This window comes from Sus scrofa, chromosome 17 (genome assembly GCF_054392235.1).
Source record: "Sus scrofa isolate SSC_HxYL_T2T_F1_AM1 chromosome 17, Sscrofa_HxYL_maternal_Yorkshire_Landrace_v2.0, whole genome shotgun sequence".
In the NCBI taxonomy this organism is placed as follows: Eukaryota; Metazoa; Chordata; class Mammalia; order Artiodactyla; family Suidae; genus Sus; species Sus scrofa.
This window is the reverse complement of record NC_139399.1, coordinates 57917016-57931146: the sequence shown is the minus strand read 5'-3', so window position 1 is coordinate 57931146 and position 14131 is coordinate 57917016.

The following is a 14131-nucleotide window of genomic DNA, read 5'->3' as shown; positions in this document are numbered from 1 at the left end:
CCTGCACATCGGAAGGTGATTTACTCACTTTATACCTTCTCTGGCCATCTGCACAGGCAGGAGTGTCACCCCCAGGAGAGAAGGGACATTGTCTGCTGTTGGATTCCTGCTCTCAGAGCAGGGCCAGCCCCACAGCAGGTTCTTGATTTGCATTTGCTGAGTGACTGGATGAGTGAGAAGAATCAGAGTGGAATGTGAGGAATTCTACTAAATACTTAAATCAGAGGGTGATCCAGTCAGAGGGAACCTTGTCCAAGTCAAAGCCAAAGTCAAAGTCAGACGGAGCTTATTTCGTCAAACCCGTTCATTTTGTGAGCTGTAAGCGGAGGCTCCGAGGACAGAGGCTTGACCGCACCCCTGAGGCTGAGGGTCCCGCTGTGTTTTGGGGTGATGGCGGCTGTGGGGCTCCTTCTGCCCTTCAACACGTTGCAGACGGAAATGGGTGGAGGGCACGGAGGTGTCTGAGCAGAAGTGACTCAGAGCAGCGGGGCTCCGAGGCGACGGAGCTGCGGGTGAGGCGGGCGGTGGCCCAGAAAGGCTCCCCAAGGACGGGGGCATCTGAGGGACTTGACGAGCAGGTGAACCCCCCAAATGCCCTCCCCTCATGGGGGCCTGAGGCAAGATCTGGGTGAGGCGGATCCCTCAGGAGTTTAACTCGGGGACAGAAACGTTACTGACAGCCTGTCCCAGCCAGAAGGTCTGCGAGGTGTTCCTCAGACCAGGTGCTCCCGGTGGAGAACCTTCGACTGGCTTCTGGATGCGTTTCCTGGGGGAGCCCTAAGGAATTTCCAGTCTGGGTGGTTCAAACAGCAGTGACGTCCCTCCCCCCCAGAAGCCAGGGTCTGCCACCCGGGGTGGGCGGGGCTCCTTCTGGAGGCTCCGAGGAGCATGCCCCAGGTTCTGGTGCTTCCCGCAGCCCCCTGTCTTCCTTGGCTGGAGATGCATCGCTTCTGCCTCTGTCTCGTTGTCACATGGTGTCCTCCCCACGCGTCTTTCCGTGGCCTTTGCACAAAGACGCCCGTCACTGCATTTAGGACCCAGGCTAACCCAGGGTGGCCTCACCTAAACTCACTGCACCTGCAAAGGCTGTCTTTCCAAATAACGTGACATTCCAAGGTTTGGGAGCATGTGAATTGGTGGGGGGTGGGGGGATGTCATTCAAGCCAGTCCAGCTCCTGTGGCTCCCGGATGAAAACCCAGCCCCTGCCCAGGACTGCGAGGCAGGGCAGCCTGGTGGTTAGAGCGAGGCCGTGGAGCTGGGCTGCTGGGAGCACGCGGCTCAGTCACCACCCCCAGCCCCACTGTCGTGTGCTCATGATCCCTGGGTGTCGGCTCCCAGTTCTTCCTCCGTCTCTTTATCACATGACGTCAAAGGCTCCCAGTGGTGTGGGATAGCCAGGCGACTTGCTGGGGCCAGTGGGGCACCTGTGGGCTCGATGCAGGGAGAGACTGTCAGTGCACCTGTGGGGTCTGGCCGGGTTCTTGGCTTCCGGAAGCTCCTGCCTCAAGGAGCTGCCTTCTTAGACGACAAAGAGCTTTGCAACCTGGGGTCCACCCAGGGACGCTCAGCAGAGTCGCCCAGGGGAGCCCAGCTGGGACCGGTGGAACCCAGACGACATGGAGCTCCGTGAGTTGAGATGTGTGGATGTGGTGAGTCGCCGTGTTTGGGGGTTTTGCTGTAGGTTGTTACTGGGACGATGGCTGAGAAGCATGGTAATGTGACACTGGCATTTCATTGCCCTCTCAGTTTTCCCGTCTGTAAAAGGGGCTCATAGCGGCACTGAGCTCATCAGGAGGTTGTGGGGATTCAGCGAGACAGTGTGGTAAGGACACGTGGTCAACGGCAATGAGCATCAGCAGCTGGTAGGGTAGCGAGACTGAGGGTGCCCCTGTCCCCATCCTGCATGGTACCCTTGGTCACTGTGCTGCGGGGTGAGCCCTCCGCCCTGTGTCTAAACCTCTGTGCTCTTCCTGGGCTTCACATGATGGGCTGTACCCCTTCCTTAGAGCTCAGTTCAGATGCGCCCTTGGCAGAAGCACAGCTGAGGCTGGGCTCGGCGTGGCAGTTGGTTTGGTGTCTGTCCAGGTGCTGGAGGTCAGGGCAGCTGGGAGGCAGGGGCTCTTTTTCTTTTCTCTGGTGCATCCCGGGACCTGTGCTGACCCAGCTCGTAGTAGGTGCTCTGCTAGTCTGTGAACTTGTTCTAGGACGCGTGTCCGGCCCTGCTCCTCGTGTGTGCACGCATCTGGCCAGTGTGCCCAACAGCATGTTGCACTGAGCTCTCCCCTGGGCAGCGAGGAAGGAAAGCAGACCAGGTCCCTGGTCCAGTGGGGAGACAATGAACATGAAAACAGACAGATGTGCTGCCCGGAGGTGGGGGTCGCTGAGAGGAACGTGCAACGGAACGAGGGGGCAGTGACGGGAGGGGCGCAGGTTAAACAGGCTGCTTCGGGAGGGACTTGCTGAGATGGTGACACGGGACAAGGGTCCAGGAGACATGAGCCAGGGCATATGGGCCGAGGAAGGTGGCTCTGGGCCAAGGGCATGGCCTGTGCAGGCCCTGCATGTGTGAGGAGCAACAAGGGTCAGCGTGGCTGCAGGAGGTGATGGGGATGGTGGGGGCCGAGGTCAGGGAGGTGATGGGAACAGATCTGTGTACAACCTTGGAGACCCTTGAAGGGCCGCTGGCTTTCACTGAGTGTGACCGGAGCCCTGGACAGGCCTGCGCAGAGGAGGGACATGCTCTGTGACTTTACACAGACCCCCAGCCGTGTGCAGAGTTGGACCCGGGGGCTGAGGGAAGCAGCTGGACCCCTGATGAGGCCACGGTGGGGCGGGCAGGGAGGTGCAGGGCAGGGTCGCCTCCGCCCAGCTTTGGGGCTTCTCTCTGTGAAGGTTGGGCTGATGGATGCAACGGAGGCGGTGAGAGGAAAACAAACCCAGGTCGGCCCCAGGGATTTGTCCTGAGCAGTTGGGAGAACTGAGGTGCTGTTGTGTTGGGTGTGAGGGGTCCTGGGAGGAGCAGGTGGGGACCGAGGAGGGTTTGAGATGCAGAGAAACCTGTTAAAAAGAACTGGGGGCCTGAGCCAACTTGCCCTGGGCTCCAGGGCTCCCTGCATTAGAGCTGCAAGGAAGGCCACCTGTGTCATCACCAAGCAGGTGAGCCCGACCCTGCTCTGTGTCGTCCTCCAAGGGACAGAGGTCAATGTCCCAGCAGTCGGCTCTGATGCTGGCTTCAAGCCAAGACCCTTCATATTCAATGAGAAATCCGCACTGATGAAATTTTCATTAAAGAAACATTATTCCTCTCACTCCCCTTGTAACTCTTGGCTTTGCGTATCGGGCTCATTTGGGTTTGATTACCCGATGATCTGAAGATTGGAGCATTATTAAAAATTTAGATGAGCAACGATGTGTCTGGCCTCCTCTCTCAGCCGGAGCACGAGGGGCTCTGCTAATGATCACGACGAGGTCGGGGCAGACACAGCAATTAGAGAATTATCTATAGTTTGAGGGAGCTTCGACCCCTCTGCCTTCAGTGGAAATTAGCTGCTTGGCTTCCAGGGCACCCAGATGTAATCGATAAAATGCATCGAGAGGACGTTCCCGTCCTGGAGCCGGTTTTCAGACTAACGGGCTGTGTGAGTGCAGCCCTCCCCTTTCTGTGCCCCCATCCATAGAGCAAGGAAGTTGGACCAGGGCAGAAGCCTGAAAATGGTGCCCGTGGGCTGAAACCAGCTTAAAGAGTGAGTATATCCAGCAAACGGCTTTGTTTATTGGATTAATGAATACTTTCCTAGACTTATGAGCATGGGTTCTGTGTATTTCATGTATATTAACTTGTTTAATCCTCCCAGCTTTCCCATGAGATGGTTACTCATCATTCCCACCTCATGAACTGGGAAACTGACCCAAATGGGTCACATGACTTACTCCAGGTCACCTGCTCAGGAGCAAAGGCAGGATTTGAACCTAGGTGTTCTGGCTCTAGAGCTTGGCTCCAAACACTACACCTCTGTGTCAAACTGTTGTCATTATCATTTTTGGAAGCACAATGTTTAAAAAGTAATTAATTGTCAGGCTTTTGAAGGTGCATATTTTTATATAAAGCATCGTGCAAAGGGCCCAGAGTCAGAGATCTGCCCCCATCTTAACTAGTCCTGCCTTGCTTCTCAGGACACACCAGGGGCGGGTGGGATCCAAAGCAGGCAGGGCTCCATTGACATCTTCGGATATTTATTTGCAGTGTAGCTCAAGCAAGGAAAATTAGACTCAGCCTGGTGACTATATGGGGACAAGGGGCTGTATCTAGTCCAGGACAGTGGTTCCCCCATGGCCATCTGTGCATCAGGCCAAGGCCCTGCTGGACACAGATGACAGATGCGGGAGGGGCTGTGGTTCCAAGGCTAAGAGCAGCTGGCCTGGTGGTCACTGGCTCCTGGTCTCCCGGAGGGTCCTGGCCGTTGACAAGCGAAGGTGAAATAGGGATTTTATCCTGAGGCAGGAGAGGATGTGCCAGCTCTGTGGTGCTGGGAGACTCTCTCTATGACACCTCTGAAGTGCTGGCTGTGCTCCAGAAGCCACAAAGGAGGACCTGAAAGTGGTCACTTAGGTAGAAGCCACGTAGGGTGGGGGAGTGAGGCCTGTCCTGCCTCAGGCTGCCCAGGTGACATGCCCAAGGCTGTGAGGACCTCCTGGCCAGCCTGACAGGGGGGTGGGGGGGGGGGTGTGCAGCTCCTGAGTCCTCGTCCAGTGCTGTGGTCCAGGGTCCCAGGTCTGACCCTGGGAGTTGATGGTGGCCCTGAATTTGGCCATGCTAACTTTGCTTATTCTACCAAAAACTTGGTAGGGTGTGAGTGACTTTCCCTTTATCTCATTTTTTGAATTTTATAATCAATTTTTATATTTTCTGTTTTCCTGCTTGGACTTCCATTTGCACATAAAGTACGAGCCTTCTTCTTAATGTGATAGCTATGGCCAAAGTATCTATTCCTAGTTAGTTAGACCAACAGGAGTGTCTGTTTACCCTCAGCCTGGCGAGTTTTGCCTTGCCAATCTGATAAGTGAAAAAAAGGGTATCTAATTGTCATTTTCATTTGCCTAATTAAAAATCAAGTTCTCATCTTTTCATATGTTTATTGATGATTTGCATTTCTCTTCTGTAAACTATCCATTCATATCCTCGTATCAATTTTTCTAGTGACTTCTTTCTATTTTTCTTATTGTTTTAAAGGAGCATATTAAATTAATCCTTTGTTATGTATAAGCCAGATACCTCCTCCTTGTCTGTTTAGGAGTCCTTTGTTACACAGAAGTAAATTTTTTTTTTTTTTGGCTATGGCATGCAGCAGCTTAATGTGGGATCTCAATCCCCAGACCAGGTAATCTTAATCTCTAGACCACCAGGGAACTCCCCAGACATTGTCAATTTTGATGTATTAAATCGTGAGAGAAACCTAACCCTAATAAAAGTAGCAGAAAGAAAAAGGCATTGCCTTGTATAATTGAATGGCTCAGAGATAAAGCTTCAGGTGCAGGTGGATCCAGGGGCTCAAACGATGTCATTAGGACACTGCCGCTTTTTCCTTCTTCATAATGCCATTCTAGGTCTCAATAGGGGGAGCAACATGGCTCCCAGCAGCTTTTTTTTTTTAGCAAGGTTTAATGTAAGTAAAAAAATCTTATCTAAAAGGGGCTTAATTATAAAGTTCTTTTTTTTCCCCTCCCATATCAGGAGCCTCAGTGTATTTAGCTGTGAAACAGAAACAAAATGTAAGGGCTCTGAGTAGCTTGCTTTCTTTTTTTCCTTTCTTGTGAAAAAATGGCTGTCAAATTTCCAAGCAGCATTCAATAAAAGAAGGGGAGGAAACTTCTCATCAAGCACAGCTCTCTTTTTCCAGATCTGGCAAACCTTTCCCGGGGCCACTCCCCTGCTCCCTCAGATCACTGGCTGGGACGGGTCAAGTGCCCACAACTCACTGCAGAGGTGGATGGAGACCAAGCAATGCCCTCTCGGCCTCTAGACTGCGGGCTGGGCTCTGCTGGCAGGAATAAGGCAGCGATGGGGGCTGAAGGGGCTATCCGTGGACTTTTAGCAGTGCCTGTCCTAGGGAGCGTCTCCCCACAGCAGGGGTAGGGTTCATTCTGCTCAGACCAGCTCTTGTCACTGCTCATCCTGAACCACTTCCGGGTGTGGGGGCTCTGCCAGTTGATTGGCCAGGCTGGGTCACGTGCTCTACCCTCACACTCACACATGGCGCGCATCCTCCACCCCCGTGAGTGGATGGAGAGTGGGAGCATGGATGTTTATTTAACAAGGTACAGTTCCCAGAAAATGAGGGGACCGTGTGCTGGAAACTCAAAATAGGAAATTTACACTGAGAATCCACATGCACGTAAAATAATGGATATTCGTGGTAAGGTCTGTTTCTCTGTGTGAATTTCTGGCTAACTACTGGACACATGCTCGCTTTTTTGCCGCCCTCTCATCCTTCTGGGCAGTGAATGGTGAAAGGGACTTGTTAACCTAGCATTTTTCTCTCTGGATGTCCCATGCCTCCCCACCCCCAAGTTGTGCCTATTATCCTTTGGAAACAATTACCTTTAAGTGGGAATTCGGGGAGCTCGCTCTAACCTTGACCAAGGTCACATTGGCCGAGTTTATTGCCCTCTAAACAACACATATCGTTAAGGAGTTTGCATCACTATGAAGGTTAATGATGATTCTTCGACTTCTGTTCAAATTTCCATTTCCACCATCCTAAATGAAGGCCGTCCAAGCTTGCCTTCACTCTCCCTATGTACCTATTACCAGCTTATGCAGAATCAGCTGCACAGAGGCTCACAATTGCTATGTGCTAGGATAGACTCAGCTCAGAAGCAATTAGAATGTTTGCGGCTTTGAAACGACCTGGCAGTCTCTCTGTAACACGTCCTGTGGCCTGAGAGGGGATGAAAACACGTCCGAATACGTTAGTGATTAATTGATCTGCTGATGGAGCATAGTTAAACTTTGTGAGCAAATTGAGAGACCAGCTCAGACCTGAGCAATCAAACCAGCCATTAAGAATCCAGCCTGGTCCACAGCCCGCTCTGGCTTGGGTTCCTGGGGAGAAAAATGAAAAGGGAAGGGGTTTAGCTAGAAACGCAGGGAACGTGCAGACAGGCTGGATAAAGTTGGTGAGGCCGGGGACTGTTCATTGCGCCCGTGGTTTGAGACTTTCCCTAACCCCCTCCTGGGTTACATGCAGGGGAGGGAAATGCAAAGTGACATCAGGCTGTGACACCCTGCAAGGTGACTGTCCTGCCATTTCCTGCGGCTGCAGATCTAAATGCAATGGAAGGTGCACATGTGCGGTCCAGGCAAGGACAGGGTGGGGGCGGGGTGCTCGAGGCGGGCGGGGCATCTCTTCTCAGTTAGGGGGTCTCGGGTCTCTGCCAGTTCCTTCTGGCCAGGTCTGAGGACCCTGTCCCAGGCCAGCAACTGCGCTGGATTCAACAAGAATGTCGCAGGGAGAGTGGAGGGCAGCTCCCCAGAGCTTTTGCACTGAACTGGGAGGGAGGGCTTAGTCAGCGGTGTTGTGTATTTAATCTCAGACACTGCAGGCCTTTTCAATGATGTTTTCTCCAGCAGTTCATTTTCCCTCTTAAAACAGAAGATGATTTTGAAGGAGGCCTCCTTTGTTTGAAAATCTAAATTTGAGGAACACCCACACATACCAAAGAGCTGTGGAGAAGGAGGCTTGGTGAAGTGCTGTTTGTTTTACAAAATCGTGGGGAGATGTATCAGTTTCCTATGACTGCTGAACAAATCACCACCCACTTAGTGCCTTAAAAACTCAGATTTACCATCTTGCAGTTGTGGGGTCAGAAATCTAAAGGGGGTTGGCTGGACGGGAGAACCGTTTCCTTGCCTTTTCTGGCTTCCAGAAGCCACCTGCCTTTCTTGGCTCAAGGCCCATCCCCCACCTTCATGCCCAGCAGTGCAGCATCTTCCGAACTCTGTCTGCCTCTGTGGTCGTGTCACCTGTTTGCTGACTCTTGACTTACAAGGACCCTTGAGATTGGGCCCATCTGGATAGTCTGGGTTCACGTTTCCATCTCAGGACTCTTAATCACATCTTCAGGGACCCCTTTTCTATGGAAGGTAACAGAGTCACATGTTCTGGGGGCTCAGGATATGAACAGCTTTTGGCAGGGGTCGTTGTTCAGTTGACCACAGAAGAATATGCATCTGTCAGGACAGACAAGATGCTGCTGCAGTAACAAACAGCACCCCCCCAGCCCCACCCCGTGACTTAATTAATCAGGTAGTAAGGCCGCTCATCAATATGGGTCCACTTTTACAACCTGAGGAGAGGTCACCAAGGGCCACACCTCTGGAGAGAGGGCAGCTGAACTTCAACCCAGTCCACACCCCTTTCCACAGTCGTGACTTGTCCCAAACCGGTTGCGTCCGTCCCACTCCCACCCACGTTGCTCCACTGCTCTAGAAACATAAGTAAATACCAGAGTCAGGCTGAGCCGGCGGGACGCCCTCTGCTCTATTTTCCAGCATCTGCTTCATAAACTGTTGGGAGGCCACGTTAATTTTCTTTATTGCTGTTCACCTCGCCTTCCAATTATGCAGAATGTTCCAGCAGAGCAGCCCTTATTAAGAGCCAGTCTCTGGCTGACATTGGGGCTGTGTATCTTGGCCTTGGCTGACGAAGGCAGCGACGTCGCACGTTGGCCTCGTTTTCTGCAAAGAGCAAATGACCCCATGACCAGAGTGGCACCTGGAGACCCAGGCGCTCTGATGGCACCACCAGGCGGGCAAAGAAACACTTATTACAAAGAAAAGTCGAGGCTGATGAAATTGTGTTTACTTGGTTTCTTCCCCCAAACTTCAAGATTGGGAAGTACTTAAAATGAAAAAAAGGTTTCATTGAACTCTGTGGCTTTGAAGTTTCTTTTCCTGGCCACTTTAATGTTCATGCAGCCCATTTCGCTTGGCATTCGAGGCTTCGGTGATGGCTCTGTTTTGTTTGGTTCCCCAACGAAACCACGGATCGTTCATTCATTCACTCATTCAAGAAGTGACTGAAGGTCAGTTATGTGTTAGGTACCGCTTGGGGGTCTAGTGTAAAGCGGAGGCTCCGTGAGGGTCCTGACCCCGTGGAGCTCACCTCCGTCAGGGACCGTCGTTTGGGCTCTTTCAGAATTGCTGCGGGGTGGTGGTGACACGGGGGCTTGAAGGCACCGTTCTGCCCGCCGTCCGCTTTCCCGCCTGGGCGAGCACTGTGCCGGGGAGCCTTGTTTGTCTCTTTCTCTGTGATGAAAGCACAGACTCTCCCCTCCAATCAGAAGCTGGCTGGTGAGAGGGCCCCTCCCCAGCTGAGCCCGAGGGGGAGGGATGGAGATTTGAAGAGGGGAGGAAAGGATGAAATCAGCGGGGTTGGAAACTAAGCCATTGAGCGGGTGGAAGCAGCCCAGACTCATTCCCTGGGGAAGTGCAGGACCCTGGGTCCTGTGTGATGGATGAGCGAGGTTCTCTGGAGGAGGAGGCCTCTCTTCTAATATGATAGCAAAATGGTAACGTGTATCTAGAATGAACCAGGAGGTGGCCGGTGCTAAGAAGTGAGGCAGGGAATGGTGGGGTTGGGGCCTGGGGGGCTCCTTAGAGGCTACAGACGTGGAACAGAGACCTGAGGCTGTGAGAAAGGGACTCAGGCTCATATCTGGGGAGAGCGTGTATTCCAGGCAGAAGGCACAGCAAGTGCAAAGGCCCTGAGGCAGGAGTGTGCACACTGTGGCCAAAGCAGAGTGTACAAGCATACAGAAGCCAGAGAGGTGGGCACTCAGTCCACACGGGGCCCTGGAGGTAGGCCACTGTGAAGATTTGGGTTTTATCTGAGTGAGGTTGTATGAGTTTATCCAGAAACAAACAGATTTCCAATTGGTTTTGTGTTTGTGGAGGTGAAGGTAGATAGCTTCTCCTGCTTTGTGGGTTCTTTAAAAAAAAAAAAAAATGCAGTGTGCTGTATATGCCAGATGGCCATGTTGTCCCAAGGGGATTCCAGATTGTCATCTTTTATTTAAAACAACATGAAAAACAATGTGAGATCTTTTTTTTTCACATCGTCAGAATTTTTTTCAGTTATGGGTCCCTGAAAAGAAAAACTTGCCGTGCAAAAGAATCTGCCACAATAATTTGTAAAGAAGGGACACAAATAGGCCAGGAATTGGTTTGCCTAATAGACTTCCACTTGAGTTAGATGGAAGACAGCAGAGGAATCAGGCTGTTTTGCAGCTGAAAGGATGCAGTGTCACATGGAGCAATAAAGGTGCCAAGATTGAGCAGAAACACCTTCTGTAGAGATTGGCTGTTAGGTGAGCGCCTTTGTCTTGGTGATGATCTGGTGTGAAACCCAGTATCATCCCAGGGAAAGGCAATGGGACCCATCGCTGGCTGGTGGTGAGGTCTGTTCCAGTTCACCAAGTCCCCGCCCTTAGTAACTTGCCACGCGGCTTGTCCCGCTCAGGATGGCTAGAGAGGTTGTACCACTGCCCTCCCTTGTGTGGCGAGCTTAGGAAGGGACACCAGCATTAGTGTGCTGGCCGTTCAATACAGGCAGGTCTTTGTACACAATCCTTATCTTTCCAAATCCAAAAGTAAAACCCAAACCACAACAATGGAATAAAACACATAAAACCCTGCAGAAGTCTGGGGATCCTCTCGCAACCCTGAGATGTCTGCTGGAGGACTGGGTCACATGTCCCCCACTCTGTCCTCGCTGCCTTGGGGAGTGTCCTGTCGGGTCCAGCAGGGTCAGCACCACGTTTGGGAGAGGGGGCTTGTTTTCCAGTAGCTTCCACAAAACACCCGGGATTAATTCTGATTGGATCACCTTTGGTTATATCCATGACTGATCCAAACAGAGTAACTAGGAGGAATGGAATCTCAGAAGGATTTGGATCAGGAGTTCCCATTGTGGCTCAGTGGGTTAAGAACCTGACTAGTATCCATGAGGTTGTGGGTTTGACCCTTGGCCTTGATCAGTGGGTTAAGTATCCAGCATTGCTGTGTAGGTTGCAGACATGGCTCAGATCCAACGTTGCTGTGGCTGTGGCACATGAAGGCCAGCAGCTGCAGCTCTCATTCAGCCCCTAGCCTGGGAACTTCTATATGCTGGAGGTGTGGCCCTAAAAAAAAAAATAAAAAAAAAAAAAAGATTTGCATGAGGAAGTTTGGGGTAGAGGGGCAGGAAACTCACCCCTCCCCCTGTAGAAAATTCTGGAATATCTACAGGTTTTTTCTAGAACCAAACAAGGCTCTGGTGTGCCTTGATACCTGAAAACTTCTAGAAAGTTTATCCCTACTACCTAAGCAGATCTCAATTCTAAAGTTCCTTGCAACTCTTGATTTCCTGGTTCTGAGATGCCTCTTAACAAATGCATGCAATTGAAGGCTGTCTGAGGGCTGACTTGTATCAGTCTTAGAAAAATAATAGTGAAATCTGCAGGGTGTAGCTCAGATGCCAGCAGGCATTCCAGCAGGGTAGCAAATTAAAAGATACACCTATTCAAAAAGTTGATGATCAGGAAATTACTTCTTGGATGAGCTCTTTAGTTACTGACTTCAACAAAGGCTTTGTTATTATGGTAAAATAAAAATGATACATTATAATTTGATATTTTCCATACACATGAAAAAGTAGCAGAAATATCCATCATTTCGGTTCAAAAGACAGTTCACTTAGAAAAAGGAAAAATATACACACTGTTACCTCAGGGCAAGGTTGGTTATAGGTGGTTGAAAAATAGAGATAAAGATTTGCTTCGAATGCAAGTTACAGCGACCCTCTCAACCAAGCCCATTAACCTAGGGGTTTATTTTTCCTCCTGACAAATCTAGAGGTAGGCAGTCCTGGGATGGTCTGATGGCTCCCAGGTAACATCAGGAACCAGGCTCCTTCTGGTTTTCTACTCTCTGTCTTTATTTCGAGCCCTCGCCTCATGATCTCAAGATAGCTGCCAGAGCTCCAGCCAAAAGACCAAATTTCAGAAGACAAACAATGGCAAAGAGCACTTGTCTGCTGAGTCAACTCCTTGCAAAGAATTGTCTTGGCAGGTGCTACCCGGTAACTTATGTTTAATAATAACCATTGGCTAGATAAAAGGAGCTTGGTAAATGTTTTGGCTGGAAATACTCCTTTTGAAATAAAAATAAGTCTCGGTTAAGAAGACAGAAGGAGGAGTTCCAGTGTGGCTCAGCAGGTTAGGGATCCAGTGTTGTCACTGCTGCAGCTAGGGGCTTGGTTGTGGTGCAGGTTCCATCCCTGGCCCAGGAACTTCCACAGGCCATGGGTGTGGTCAAAAAGAAAAAAAGAGCAAGAGAGAAGGAAAGAAGGAATGTTGATTAGGCAGGCAGGCAAGCGACTGAGATAAACCTAATCAATCGTGTCTCTGCACAGTCTTCTCTAAGGCTGGGCTGCAGTGTTGATTTTACCTTCCCTTTTCCTCTTTTCTTTTTCCTTTTTGTAATTCCTTATCTGCCATTGGAAGAAAACCAGCAGCAGAATATGCTCCTGTCTTCCTGCTCTTACACTTTCTTCTCTCTTTTAAATGTATAAAATGGGATCTGACATTTTATGTCACACAGCGGAACCTCGTAAATCCTGCAGAGCAAAGCACGACCGCTCTGCAACAGAAAACCCTGGATTAGAAATCAAAACCTGCATTTTTCCCCCCATTTTTTTTTTTTCCTTTTAGGGCCACATCCGCGGCATATGGAAGTTCCCAGGCTAGGGGTCGAATCTGAGCTGCTGCTGCTGGCCTACACCACAGCCACAGCAACGCAGGATCCAAGCAGGATCCAAGCCGTGTCTATCACCTATACCAGGGCTTGCAGCAATGCCAGATCCTTAACCCACTGAGCAGGGCTAGGGCTCGAACCCACATCCTCATGACTACTAGTTGAGTTTGTTACTGCTGAGCCACTACAGGAACTCCTTTTCCCTAAAATTTTATTTTCCAAAATTTTTGAAATGTGACTACTTAGCATATATATTTAATTATATGAATATGTATTTTTAGTCACCTGAATTGAACGAAGCATCTAAATGAACTGTGCTAATTAACTAGAATGCCAATCAGAATCAGAACTAAATGTCAAACATTATGTCTTAAAAAAAAAAACCCAAACCTCACCATCTAGCTTATTAAAGAATTGAATATGTATATTTTGTTTAAAGATTCAACTTTAACACAACAAGATCATTCAAGTATTCTTGAAAGAAGCTCTTGGTCCAGATATATTTATGAGTCTGGCAGTCCAACTGAAACTAAATAAATCTTAAAATTTAAGCCACTGTTAATTCATGGTATTTCAAAAAATGAAGACATATTTGATGAAAGTTCATGGGGCAGAGGTGTAAGTATCGTGACCCTCTAGGTATCCAGCCTGCACCCACCCACATCTTGAGATGTGCACACAACCTGACTGCTTTGGAGCCCTGAGGCAGGGAGCCCTGATAATAGGCCGGCTGTGCCATGGCCAGCCCCTGGGCAGCAACAAGATGCATCAGAACTCCCAACCAGTGACCAAAATGGGAATCTGATACACAAGATTCCCAGTTTGAATAGTGGAGATGGGGCATGAATCTTAGGATCTGGGGCAGCAGACGTTGGCTTCATGGACTAAGGAGCAGAGTCTGGACACAGTAGTTTCCAGTGGAAAGGATATGGTGAAGCATCTTAGGAAGACCATGGTTCCATGCTAGCCATAGAGGCATCACATTCCAGAGCTGTCAGTGTTATGTGCAGATGGATGGATGATGGAATGACGGGCGATGAAGAATGGATGGATGGATGGATGGGTAGATAGACAGGGGAGTGCATGTGCTGTGAAATGTTCTATGCTTGGCACTCGGGAAGGACTCAATAAATGCTATTGAATGAATGAACAAGCAGATGAAAGAGGCTGTGTCTTGTCTCTCCTAAGAAAGCAAAATAGTGAGATAGGGAAACTCAGGTTCTGGAACCAGATGGCCTGTGTTTAAATCCTGCATCTGTCATGATTTGCTGTGTGACCTTAATCATTAGGTTCCCCGATGTCTCTGAGCCTCAGAATTCTCATGTGGGATGGAGAGT